Source organism: Oncorhynchus keta, chromosome 9 (assembly GCF_023373465.1).
Source record: "Oncorhynchus keta strain PuntledgeMale-10-30-2019 chromosome 9, Oket_V2, whole genome shotgun sequence".
NCBI lineage: Eukaryota > Metazoa > Chordata > Actinopteri > Salmoniformes > Salmonidae > Oncorhynchus > Oncorhynchus keta.
Genome location: NC_068429.1, coordinates 5,901,618 through 5,906,617, shown reverse-complemented (window position 1 = coordinate 5,906,617; position 5,000 = coordinate 5,901,618). Strand labels below are relative to the sequence as shown.

The 5,000-nt window shown below is 56.5% G+C and overlaps 1 protein-coding gene and 1 long non-coding RNA gene across 19 annotated transcripts in view; both read right to left on the bottom strand.

Moving 5' to 3' along the window:
- The window catches only part of LOC118379415 (transcription factor 4-like), a 439,744-nt gene that overhangs the window by 307,718 nt on the left and 127,026 nt on the right, over positions 1–5,000 (bottom strand). The gene's annotated exons all lie outside the window — the stretch shown is intronic.
- The window catches only part of LOC127931663 (uncharacterized), a 3,096-nt gene continuing 1,084 nt past the window's right edge, over positions 2,989–5,000 (bottom strand). For 5 of the 7 annotated variants that reach the window (XR_008142257.1, XR_008142255.1, XR_008142258.1 and 2 more), the window contains one exon: positions 2,989–4,790. This is a non-coding gene — a long non-coding RNA (uncharacterized LOC127931663). The remainder of the gene's footprint in view (positions 4,791–5,000) is intronic. The other 2 variants (XR_008142254.1, XR_008142256.1) reach the window with 2 other exon arrangements.

Below are 5,000 nucleotides of genomic sequence, written 5' to 3'. Positions count from 1 at the left end.
TGCTCAGTACAGCTCACAGAGGTGAGTTCAGGGCCAATGTCCCAAAAGGCACCCTTTTCCCTTTATAGTGCACTACTTTAGACCAAACCTGGGAGGGTAGAAGTGCACTATAGGATGACATTTGGGACCAACCCATTAGTTGATGGAAGTGGCCCCCCTACCGTGCCTCCTCTCTCCTCTCCGCTCCCCCTCCTCTCCTCTTCTCCTCCTCTCTCCTCTCCACTCCTCCTCAGCCCTACTTGTGTAGTCTGGGCACTGCCAGCAGAGCGCCAGGGCACGACCTTGGCACTACCCCCCCCCCCCGGAGGCGGACGGAGTTTGGCGGGGAGAACTGTGACGGAGTGTGCCCCTGATCATGGTGGTGGACATGGAGCTCCAGGGGACAGTGGGGCGGGTGAGACGGACAGAGGAGAGAGGAGACCCCGACCATCAAACCCTGACCCCTAACGCAGGAGGGGGTTGCCGCACTGCTAACACCTGTTAAGTAGGTTAGAATGAGGTGATGGACGGGGGGGGAGGAGAAGGGGAAAGGAGATGACTGTGGAGGGAAGTTGGGAGGGGGTTGAGAGAAAAGAGAGGATGGAAGGCATTGGTGGGCCTCTAGGCCACTCCCCCCCCATCATGGTGTGCCTCTAGGCCACTCCCCACCATCATGGTGGGCCTCTAGGCCACTCCCCCCATCATGGTGGGCCTCTAGGCCACTCCCCCCATCATGGTGGGCCTCTAGGCCACTCCCCCCATCATGGTGGGCCTCTAGGCCACTCCCCCCATCATGGTGGGCCTCTAGGCCACTCCCCCCATCATGGTGGGCCTCTAGGCCACTCCCCCCATCATGGTGGGCCTCTAGACCACTCCCCCCATCATGGTGTGCCTCTAGGCCACTCCCCACCATCATGGTGGGCCTCTAGGCCACTCCCCCCTACCATCATGGTGGGCCTCTAGGCCACTCCCCCATCATGGTGGGCCTCTAGGCCACTCCCCCGCAATGGTGGGCCTCTAGGCCACTCCCCACCATGATGGTGGGCCTCTAGGCCACTCCCCCCATCATGGTGGGCCTCTAGACCACTCCCCCATCATGGTGTGCCTCTAGGCCACTCCCCCCATCATGGTGGGCCTCTAGACCACTCCCCCCATCATGGTGTGCCTCTAGACCACTCCCCCATCATGGTGTGCCTCTAGGCCACTCCCCACCATGATGGTGGGCCTCTAGACCACTCCCCCATCATGGTGTGCCTCTAGGCCACTCCCCACCATGATGGTGGGCCTCTAGACCACTCCCCACCATCATGGTGTGCCTCTAGGCCACTCCACACCATGATGGTGGGCCTCTAGACCACTCCCCCCCATCATGGTGGGCCTCTAGACCACTCCCCCATCAATGGTGGGCCTCTAGACCACTCCCCCATCATGGTGTGCCTCCCCTCCCCCACCATGATGGTGGGCCTCTAGACCACTCCCCACCATCATGGTGTGCCTCTAGGCCACTCCACACCATGATGGTGGGCCTCTAGACCACTCCCCCCATCATGGTGGGCCTCTAGACCACTCCCCCGCAATGGTGGGCCTCTAGACCACCCCCATCATGGTGTGCCTCTAGGCCACTCCCCCATCATGGTGTGCCTCTAGACCACTCCCCACCATGATGGTGGGCCTCTAGACCACCCCCATCATGGTGTGCCTCTAGACCACTCCCCCCATCATGGTGGGCCTCTAGACCATCCCCCCATCATGGTGTGCCCTAGGCCACTCCCCACCATCATGGTGTGCCTCTAGGCCACTCCCCACCATCATGGTGGGCCCAGGCCATCCCCCATCATGGTGGGCCTCTAGGCCACTCCCCACCATGATGGTGGGCCCTAGACCACTCCCCCCATCATGGTGTGCCTCTAGGCCACTCCCCCGCAATGGTGGGCCTCTAGGCCACTCCCCCGCAATGGTGGGTAGACCACCCCCATCATGGTGGGCCTCTAGACCACTCCCCCGCAATGGTGGGCCTCTAGACCACTCCCCCATCATGGTGGGCCTCTAGGCCACTCCCCCATCATGGTGTGCCTCTAGGCCACTCCCCACCATCATGGTGGGACTCTAGGCCACTCCCCATCATGGTGGGCCTCTAGACCACTCCCCCGCAATGGTGGGCCCAGACCACTCCCCCATCATGGTGTGCCTCTAGGCCACTCCCCACCATCATGGTGTGCCTCTAGGCCACTCCCCCATCATGGTGGGCCCCTAGGCCAGACTCCCCACCATCATGGTGGGCCTCTAGACCATCTCCCCCATCATGGTGTGCCTCTAGGCCACTCCCCCCCGCAATGGTGGGCCTCTAGGCCACTCCCCCGCAATGGTGGGCCTCTAGACCACTCCCCCCCCATCATGGTGGGCCTCTAGACCACTCCCCCGCAATGGTGGGCCTCAGACCACTCCCCCCATCATGGTGGGCCTCTAGACCACTCCCCCCATCATGGTGTGCCTCTAGACCACTCCCCACCATCATGGTGGGACTCTAGGCCACTCCCCCCATCATGGTGGGCCTCTAGACCACTCCCCCCTCGCAATGGTGGGCCTCAGACCACTCCCCCCTCCCATCATGGTGGGCCTCTAGGCCACTCCCCCCTACCATCATGGTGGGACTCTAGGCCACTCCCCCCTCCCATCATGGTGGGCCTCTAGGCCACTCCCCCCTCCCATCATGGTGGGCCTCTAGACCACTCCCCAGCCTAATGGTGGGCCCAACACATCTCCCCCATCATGGTGTGCCTCAGGCCACTCCCCACCATCATGGTGGGACTCTAGACCAGCACACTCCCCTAGACCAGCCTCATGGTGGGCCCAGGCCATCTCCCCTCCCAGACAATCCCCCATCATGGTGGGCCTCTAGGTAGACTCCCCACCAGCGCACCTCCCCTAGACCAGCCTAATGGTAGACACCAACACATCTCCCCTAGACCAGCCTAATGGTAGACACCAACACATCTCCCCTAGACCAGACTAGACCAGACTAGACCAGACTAGACCAGCCTAATGCTGGACACCAACACATCTCCCCTAGACCAGACTAGACCAGACTAGACCAGACTAGACCAGCCTAATGGTAGACACCAGCACATCTCCCCTAGACCAGACTAGACCAGACTAGACCAGACTAGACCAGACTAGACCAGCCTAATGGTAGACACCAACACATCTCCCCTAGACCAGACTAGACCAGCCTAATGGTAGACACCAACACATCTCCCCTAGACCAGACTAGACCAGCCTAATGGTAGACACCAGCACATCTCCCCTAGACCAGACTAGACCAGCCTAATAGTAGACACCAGCACATCTCCCCTAGACCAGACTAGACCAGCCTAATGGTAGACACCAACACATCTCCCCTAGACCAGACTAGACCAGCCTAATGGTAGACACCAACACATCTCCCCTAGACCAGCCTAATGGTAGACACCAACACATCTCCCCTAGACCAGCCTAATGGTAGACACCAACACATCTCCCCTAGACCAGCCTAATGGTAGACACCAGCACATCTCCCCTAGACCAGCCTAATGGTAGACACCAACACATCTCCCCTAGACCAGACTAGACCAGCCTAATGGTAGACACCAACACACCTCCCCTAGACCAGCCTAATGGTAGACACCAACACATCTCCCCTAGACCAGACTAGACCAGCCTAATGGTAGACACCAACACATCTCCCCTAGACCAGACTAGACCAGCCTAATGGTAGACACCAACACATCTCCCCTAGACCAGCCTAATGGTAGACACCAACACATCTCCCCTAGACCAGACTAGACCAGCCTAATGGTGGACACCAACACATCTCCCCTAGACCAGTCTAATGGTAGACACCAGCACATCTCCCCTAGACCAGACTAGACCAGCCTAATGGTAGACACCAACACATCTCCCCTAGACCAGACTAGACCAGCCTAATGGTAGACACCAACACATCTCCCCTAGACCAGACTAGACCAGACTAGACCAGACTAGACCAGACTAGACCAGCCTAATGGTGGACACCAACACATCTCCCCTAGACCAGCCTAATGGTAGACACCAGCACATCTCCCCCAGACCAGACTAGACCAGCCTAATGGTAGACACCAACACATCTCCCCTAGACCAGACTAGACCAGCCTAATGGTACAAGCATTTCGCTACACTCGCATTAACATCTGCTAACCATGTGTATGTGACAAATAAAATTTGATTTGGTAGACACCAGCACTGTAGCGTTGCTTTATAGAAACAGAAAAGATGGTCTATGTAGAAAGACAGATATGATTTAGATTATGCTGTTATGCTGTAAATTAACCCTCTGTGATTAATATATAATTATTTTATACACAACGAATGATATGCTGATACAAATGCAGGTCAGACATAAAGTGTTAACCAAGACTTGACATTAAGCTGACAGTGTACTCACTATAATGGTGACTTCCTGGGTCATCCTTATCAGCTAATTCCCCTGCCAACTCCCCACCCTTCCCCACAAATCTCCATAATAAAACTACACCAAAAATATTTGCACCCTGCAGACAAACATCCTGTGCTGAATTAACAGGAATAACGACCTGCTTCCTGTATACAACATTAATCAGATAAAACAAAGACAGTGAATATCTAGAGTTACAGATAGAAAACTTGCTTACAAGCTTCTAACTTCTCCGTGGTTCATTTGCCATGCGTGTGACAGCAGTACAGGTGCTAGTGCTTTGTCACCTGGCTACCCGCTTAGGCTAGCTAGCACACACAACGTATTCCCCTACCTACAGCACCTGCTTAGGCTAGCACACACAACGTATTCCCCTACCTACAGCACCTGCTTAGGCTAGCTAGCACACACACAACGTATTCCCCTACATACAGCACCTGCTTAGGTTAGCTAGCACACACAACGTATTCCTCTACCTGCACCTGCTTAGGCTATCTAGCACACACAACGTATTCCTCTACCTGCAGCACCTGCTTAGGTTAGCTAGCACACA